Source organism: Astatotilapia calliptera, chromosome 6, assembly GCF_900246225.1.
Source record: "Astatotilapia calliptera chromosome 6, fAstCal1.2, whole genome shotgun sequence".
In the NCBI taxonomy this organism is placed as follows: Eukaryota; Metazoa; Chordata; class Actinopteri; order Cichliformes; family Cichlidae; genus Astatotilapia; species Astatotilapia calliptera.
The window spans coordinates 41322061-41331090 of NC_039307.1; positions in this window are offsets into that span (position 1 = coordinate 41322061).

Genomic DNA, 9030 nt, shown 5'->3' on the forward strand with positions numbered 1-9030 from the left:
AATATGTAGAGCAAAATGTTCTGAAACGGCTTCACTTCAGCTTGGATTGGAGCCGTGCTGGGGGCGGAGTCTGTGAATTTACTCTGTTGGTGTCATAGCCCCTGTAGGAGTTCAGAGTTAAGAGGTCAGGAGTTAATGTTTCCATTGTAACACCTCCAGATTTGACAGAGAAACACTCATTTTTAACACTCGATTTTAACTACTATCATTTTACACCTCAGAGTTACATTAAAAGAATGTGACTCTGCTTAGAGTAAAATTAACTCTACTTTTGCAAGAAGACTATTAACACCAAAACATTTAACACTTTTGAATTTGCTGTGTACCCTTGGAAGTCTCAGCTGCCTTTCAAAGTACCTGACTGAGAGACTTATATCTCAGGGTCGCAGCTCTGGCTGGCTTCTTCCTCTGTCACTCTCACTAAAGCTTTTCAGTTCCTGTTGCTAATTTTGTGTCCTCCTCTGCGACTCCATCTTGTGTTGAGCTGCTAGGTTCTGCACTGCTATCGTGTTTGCTCTGTACATCCTCCGAGTTTGACACACCCTGAATAACTAAGAAGTCTCATATCTTTTTTACACAGATGATGTTCAGCTGTGTTTGTGTTTCAAACACTAGAACATAGCCAAATTATCTGTCCTTCAAGACTGCATACATACTGCAACAGAGAAGAAGACATCAGAGGGTCTTCTTCTGCATTTAAAAAACAAGACCAACATTGGCCATTAGACACACAAACAGGACTAGTCCTGAGTTTTTAGCTGTACTAGGTCTTTGCAAGTATTTTTTCTGCATTTCTCTTTGATTACATTGATGCTGATGCACATATTATAGAAATGTGGAAGAATATACAAGAGAAACCAAAAGATACTTAAAGTTTGTAATTATTATTCTTTGAATGATTTGGGTAACTGTTTGTTACAGTTTTTCACGATTGCTAAGACACATTCCTGGAAAGCTGCTCTCCTGTTCCCCAAACTGTGAACACAAAACCCAATTTCCAAGCTACATTCACAAATCCTCTGATTCTTCTTGCAAAACCAAACTTTCACCCTAAAACAGTTGAATTTGTGCTCAAAACTGAACTATGCCGTCAAATCATGCCTCAAGTCAATCTAAATTATATTCTCTACTGAGTAGTCACTAAACACTACATAGAAAGTAGTTTATGTTATGTTAATGAGAGTGCGGGGAGTGAGTTGGAGGGTGGGGTGGGCTGCTTTTAACTATGTAAAGCACTTTGTGCTACATTTTTTTTTGTATGAAAAGTGCTTTATAAATAAAGATTGATTGATTGATTTAATAAACTCAGCCGTCTGCTCCTTGCTATCTCAAATATAACAGGACACCGGAGTATATTCTCAAGCATCTGACACTTCTGATAATCAGCTGTCTGCTTGACATTTATTCAGCTGTGTAAAAACTATAACTTTAATCTCAGCCAAACCGATTTACTCCGGAACAAATAAAATACTGAAAAAAGTTATCTAAGTGACTCATATATCATGTTTAACCTGAGTAGCGAAAGACGGCGGTGGGTTTGAAAACGATTTGCCGGGAGTCCGGTGCTCTCACGGCTCTAGTGAGCCTCGCCCCCGGCTAACTATCGAGCTAGTGGGTAACAGACGTCTCCAAAAACGTCGGAGCGCTTTTGAAAATATGTGGTGTCCTGACAAACTGAGCAGATATTTGAGGTTTCCACAGCTACATTCTCGCCTGAAAATATGTTAAATGTTTATTTTGTGACCCAGAAAGAATAATAAGAGTAATATTAAAACTAACAGCTGCCGCCATGGGGGGGGTCACGTGGCCAAGCATTAAGATGGCAGCTTAGCGGGGTCGCTCTCAGGACAGTGTACAAACTTTCTATAAAAAACCCTTGCATATGCTGTTAGTGTGGTCTGGAATATACGGCACTGACATGTCAAAAGCTTCATCTGTGAAACAGTGTGACATCTTTACCCGAAGACGCAAGACAGGCGCTATACCATCAACGTCCGACACAGATGCTAACATGGCTAGCATAGCCGAGGTTTTGGATGAACTCAAATCACTCCGGTCAGATTTTGGAGCCAAGTTGGACAGCATCGATATAAGACTGACTGGGATGGCGAGCGCAGTGACTGCACTGGAGGGTAAAGTCTCGGAGGTAAAGCAAGACATATTGAACCAGGGGGCTCATATCGAAGAGGCCGAAGCCCGCATTGCCGAAGTTGAAAGCACACTTGAGAAAACAGAAACGTCACTGAACTCGGCTATCAAACGAATCGCACTTCTTGAAGCCAAAACAGATGATTTGGAAAACCGCGGACGACGAAAGAACCTGCGCATCTTCGGCATAAAAGAGGGAGCAGAAGGGCAACAATCACTCTTCGACTTTATTAACATCATGCTACCTAAGTGGCTGGGGCTAGCGCCCAACAAGTCATTCACACTGGAGCGAGTGCATCGCACGCTTGCCTCCGGGAAACCAAACCAGAGCAGAGCGGTGCTTATTCGTTTCTTAAAATTCCGAGAGAAGGAACTGGTATATCGGGAAGCAAGAAAACAACAAATTACACATGATGGGGCCAAGATCACATTTGCACAGGATCTGTCTGCGGAGACGGTTCGGATCCGACGGGGATTTCACCCGGTTGTCAAACTGTTTATTGATATCAATGCCTTCCGTGGATTCCAGCACAACCCATGCAGACTCAGAATCCTGTACGGTGGGAAGATCCACCTCTTCTCAATACCTCAAGAAGCCGAAAAATTCTACAAGAATCTGCCGAAGGAAACAGCAGAGGATGCTCATCACCAGTGAGTTGGTTAAACAACAGGTTAACCATTAAGACACTCCATAAGACTGCCTCTGCTTCAACATAACCGACCAGTAATTGAGTCACTGATAAGAGACAGATAAAATTTTGAGCTCGAATTTATGTGGGACTTATGTTACCATAACTGGGCGTTTTTAAGCGCATATTCGTTCTAAGTTTGATTGCAATCGTTTTTGGGTTGTATATTAACAGCTGAACCTCACTTAAGTCTTTTTTTTGTTTTGTTTTGTCCTACCAAGGGTAAACTTTACTTTATTATGGGGGAAGAATCAGTATCATTATATGGTTAGTGTACACTGTCTGATTTATGGGGTTTTGGAGAGGTCGCGTTGACTAGTTACTCCTCAGTGATGTGGATTAACGCCCTCCAAATAATTTGTTCAAGGGAGGGGGGAGACATTTCCAACAAGGAAATGCAAATGTTCAATCAGAAATTGTTTACAAGTTCTTTATCTGGTATGTGTGAGTGTGTGAATGTATGTGCAAACCTGCTTCTTCAATTTTCCCTTTACTTTGTTTATTTAAGTGAACAGTCTGACAATATTTTATAGAGAGGACAACTAAAGAGAACATTTTGAAGGTTAAGATTACGACCTGGAACGTTAGGGGGATACGGAAGTTAGCTAAACTGAAACAAGTATTAAACTGACTAAAACATTTTAACTCTAGGATTATTTTCCTACAGGAATCTCATCTTACTGCATCAGAGATACATTTATTAACCAAAAGATGGCAGGGTCAGGTATATTTCTCTTCTTTTACTAGACATGCCAGAGGAGTCATTACTCTTATACATAAGTCAATCCCATTTCAAACTACGAGGGTGATTACAGATCCAAACGGGAGATATGTAATTGTGCAGGGCCGTATCTCCATGTTAGAAATAAACCTGATAAATATCTAACGAGGCCCCAACGAGGATAACCCATCCTTCTATGAAAATCTATTTCTCACAATATCAACCTTGGAGGGCCTTTATATCGTAGGAGGGGACTTCAATTGCGCCCTGGACCCTAACCTGGATAGGTCGTCTCAAACTGACACTACTCATACCCAGACTAGAAAAATACTTTTTAACTATATGAAAGATTTGAGATTAAATGAGGTCTGGAGAACAAGGAATCCAAATAACAGGGAATTTTCATGTTATTCTAGTTCGTATCAAAGTCATTCGCGGATAGACTACTTTCTTATCTCTACAGAGTTATTACCTTGTGTTGAGAACTGTTGGTATAACAGTATTGTGATTAGTGATCACGCAGCAGTATGTCTATCAGTTAGATTGGGCGAAGTTGATCAAGGTGTAAAGCGATGGAGGATGCAAACATTTTTGTTAAAGGACCCATCATTTGTCAAATTTATAGAAACTTGCATTGATCAATATTTTCAAATAAATAAAGATGAAACCACAGCTAGTATTAGGTGGGAAGCATTTAAAGCTTACATAAGAGGGGAAATTATAAGCTACAGTAGCAACAAGAGTAAGCAATATAACCAAGAATTAAAATCATTAGAAAGGCAAATTAAATCTAATGAAACAGAATTTTACCAGAGCAATGATCCCACTAAACTAAACAATCTGACTATTCTAAGAGCCAGGTATGATAAATTAACAGCAGAGAAAGTGGCAAAAAGTTTAATGTGGACCAAACAATTATTTTATGACCAAGGAGAGAAGGCAGGAAAATTATTGGCCTGGAGGATAAAAAAGATGCAAGCAGAAAAGGCCATCACCCACATAAAGTCCAAATCGGGTATTATAACAACAGACCCTTTAAAAACAAATGAAAATTTCAGAGAGTTTTATCAATCTTTATACCAATCTGAATATACGGGAAACAGAGAAACACAAGATGCATTTCTTGATCAGTTAAAATTTCAAACCCTCTCAGAAGAGGATAAAACAGCCCTTGATAGTCATTTAACAATAAAAGACCTGTCAGAAGCCATAGACGACCTGAATAGCAGTAAAACGCCTGGTCCTGATGGACTTCCAATGGAATTCTATAAAACATTTAAAAATAAATTAATACTGCCACTTCTTAACATGTATGAGGAGTCATATAAGTCCGGAATACTCCCAGCTACAATAACCCTTTTATTGAAGCCAAATAAGCCTCCGACTGAATGCTCTTCTTATAGGGGAATTAGTCTTATGGGATGTGATACGAAGATTTTGTGTAAAGCACTCTCTAGAAGACTAGATAAATGTGTGCCTAATTTGGTAACGAGACAAGGCTATCATAATATAAGACGTGTCCTCAATGTACTTTATGAGAAAAACAATAGGGAGGACACTGCGCTGCTATCACTAGATGCGTGCAAAGCCTTCGATAGAATAGAATGGAATTATCTCTTACAAGTGCTCCCCAGATATGGACTAGGTGAAACATTCCTGAAATGGATCCGATTATTGTATACACATCCAACAGCACAAGTTTTAACTAATAATAACGTATCAAAACCCTTTAATTTACAGCGATCAACCAGGCAGGGCTGCCCTCTGTCACCAATTCTCTTTGTGTTAGCAATAGAACCTCTGGCCATAGCTGTGAGAGCAAATGCAGGAATATCAGGGACAAGAATTGGAGGAAGAGACCATCTAATTTCTTTATTTGCAGATTATATTATATTTTTTTTGACTAATCTGAAAGATAGTATCCCTAATTTAGTAACATTAATAAAAACATTTGGAGAATTTTCAGGATACAAAATTAACAATTCTAAATCAGAATTAATGTTTCTTAATGAGGAAGAAAGAAGAAGCCCTGTGGTGGCCACCCCATTTAAGACAACTACAACAGGCTTTAAATATTTAGGCATTAGGATCACTCCAAGCCTCAAGGACATAACCTCAATAAATTATGATCCCCTTGTAGGAGAGGTCACGGAAATGCTAAACCGTTGGACAAACCTGCCTGTATCTATGATAGGCCGGATAAATATCCTAAAAATGACAATTTTACCCAAATTTTTATATTACTTCCAAACACTTCCGTTGCCTCTACCAACTTCATTTTTTGACAGTTTAAACAAACTATTTAACCAATTTATTTGGAATAATAAGAAGGCAAGGCTCCGCTTACAACTACTTTACTTGCCCTATGAAAGAGGAGGTCTCCAAGTCCCCAACCTCAGATGGTATTATATGGCTGCCCAACTAACATCAGCCACCCATTATTTCTGCCCAACAACACCTCCAGCCTGGGTTGACATCGAGCAAAAATCTGTTCCAGATCTTCCCTTACACACTTTTCTATATTCTTCAGACACTAAGATATTAAAAAAAACTACAAGGAACCCTTTCTTGAAAAATACAATTATAATTTGGCATGCAGCTCATAAATATGTGGGCGATCCTCCATCGCTTTCGCGATTTACCCCTATTTGGGGAAATGAAAAGTTCACGCCTGGTAAAAGTGATGGGGGATTTAAAATATGGAAAAATAAAGGCATTCAAAAAATTAAAGACCTATATGCAGATGGCATGCTGCTCACATTTGATCAGTTGTGTAAAAAATATTTAATACCCCCAAAGCATTTTTTTAAATATCTCTCTATTCAGTCACCTTTCATTAATCTAAAAACCAATCAACTAATTTGCATATCAGCTATTAACCCACTAAGTTGACAGGACGACAGAAATGCATGTTCAAAATGTTATCACTAAAAGAGAATTTCCCTCATACAGTAAATTACTTGTGCTGCATCAATCAAGCAGGAAGCTTCTCCCAATTTACTATATTAATAACTAAATTTATTGTCTGATCACTGGTTGGTCAAACCAGGATCTTTTTCCCCACAAAAGTTAAACTGTTGTCCTGCAACCTAGAGAGTCAATTTTTTTTATTGGATAAATTCAGTATTTGATAACAAGTGTCTGCTAAATTGACACTATTTTAACACTGATGAAAGATAACAAGCATGTCTGTGGAGCTGCATCTCCAACAGAGCATGTTCTGTGCTATGAGTTCCACTGGTCTTTGCATCACACGAGGTGACTTGGACAAGATGATAAACAGACTCACGCTTAAAATGTCTAATCTTCATGAGTTATTTTGTGTTTGTATTAGTAGGGTTAAGGCATGTTCTGTGTGATTTTGTATATGTTTGTATATGTTTCAGACTCCTTCACAATTTTCCAACTTAAGCAGTCAGTTTTCTTTTTCCCCAGGTTTGCTAACCCAAATTTTGATTTCCCACATTAAATAATTCCTATGTGTTCTCACCTAGTCTTCTCACTCTGTCCTCTCACTCTTTTGTCCTCTCCCACTTCAACAGTCCCGGCAGTTCTCCTTCAGCTTTGTCCTGTGTTCCACTGTCTCTTCTTGCCATTTTACTCCACAGGTGGCAAATGTCAAACTCCAACTGTTCAGTTCTCCTCAAACGTTTTCTTCACATGCACAGTGAAGTTTCAGCTTGTTGTAGACACAGTGCCATCCATCCGATCAGTCAGGATGATGGGTTTGCTCTTCTTCTTTGATGCTGTTTGTCCACATTGCTGCTGCTTTGCTGGGACTCTTTGCTCAGGACTTGCTGCTGTCTTTATCTGCCATGTTATTGCTCTTTGGAGCTGCATTCCTTGTCTTCAGGGAGGAGTGAGCACTTGCTTGTGAGGTTGAGAGACACATACACATTGCGCTGTAATAAGTCAGCCAGAAACTTGGCCTGCACGTTTCCAATGATGTTAAACTATAACTTTCTTCCGACCGCTGCATGTGGAAAATTGATTCAGGTCTGCTTTTCACCTGAAAGTGACAAACTAAGACATTTCATTATTATCATCGCTGCTTAATCAACACACATCTCTCTCTCTCTGTGTGTGTGTTTGTGTGAACAATCCTTTCTTAAAAGCATAAAATGACATTGTAGTTGTTTTTCGGCTGATCAACACGAAACCTTTTTCCCATGATTATTTTTCTTCGTCTACAATGTAATTTTTGTCTCTTTTTCACTCTTTTTTTTTTCCCCGTTACAATAGCTGGTGACCTGCAGAATCACCGCTCTCACTCACAATCAAAGGCAATTACTTTTGCACAGTGCACAAAAACACTGTGATGTCAGACACATTCACACTCACTTTTTCATCTGCATAAATAAATCACGTGGCTGGTGATATGTGCCATGGTAATCCATAAGCATGATCACACGTTTATTTAATTATTTTCGACCCAACAAAACAAATAAACAAAAACATGATGCTGATGTTATGAACACTCTACACACAAGTCAAGATGCAGGAAAACTGCTCACGGAAACGCTGCACACTCCCTGTTTCCCCCTCTTTGAGTAGTTCCCAGACAGCTCTTGATCTGATAATGTGTAGCTTGCTCATCAGCTCAGAAAAAGAAACTGCAACGCGACATCACACAGTAGTTGCATGCTCTGCCCACAGAGCTGTGTTGTTCATATTCAACACAGCTCCTCCATCATGTACTTTTAGATGTTTCATACAGGGTTCAGCATATTAGTTGTTTTCACAGGTGTGCTCCATATCTCAACAATGGCTCATAACAAGACGACAGTCTTTCACACAGGTCAAGTGCCTCTATGCACTTCATTAGTTTAAATATTTACCTATATCACTTCACCTCACATGTCATTGTACTGAATTTAAGCAACCACAAGCTTAATGTAGATTACTTTTAACAACTATCCACCTCAATTAAATCTATGGTCTGGCACACAGGCTGCTGTCGATCAGGGCAAGCTAAAGAATAAACATTGTGTCAGCAAGGGGTGGGGGGAAAGCCATTCACCAGAGCATATCTTAAGTGCTGCTGATGTGGGCTGGCCTTCTCCACAGCTCTCCAAGGCTGGTGTGTTTTCTGAAAACTTCTAACATTTGAATCTCTTCCATTTATAAGCCTGCGATTAACCGCACGGCTCAGGTCCGCGTGACCGCGCTCGCGTGAACCCGCGCAGCTGTGAAGCCGTCGCTCTCTCTCTTTTTTACATAAATACTTTGTGCTGCCAGGAGCAAAGTCCAGCACAAACATCTATCTCCCTCCGACTCACTCTTGGTTGCTTAGAAACCCATGATAACAACAACAGTCGGTGTCACAGACCACATGTTCTGCTCCGCACACACAACAACAACAACAACGACGACGACAATGACAACAACACAAAATAGGCCTATTGTCCAGCACAATCTGGACCCCGCGGAACTTCTCAACACCCCACTGAGCGGTGGAGAACTCACTACAGT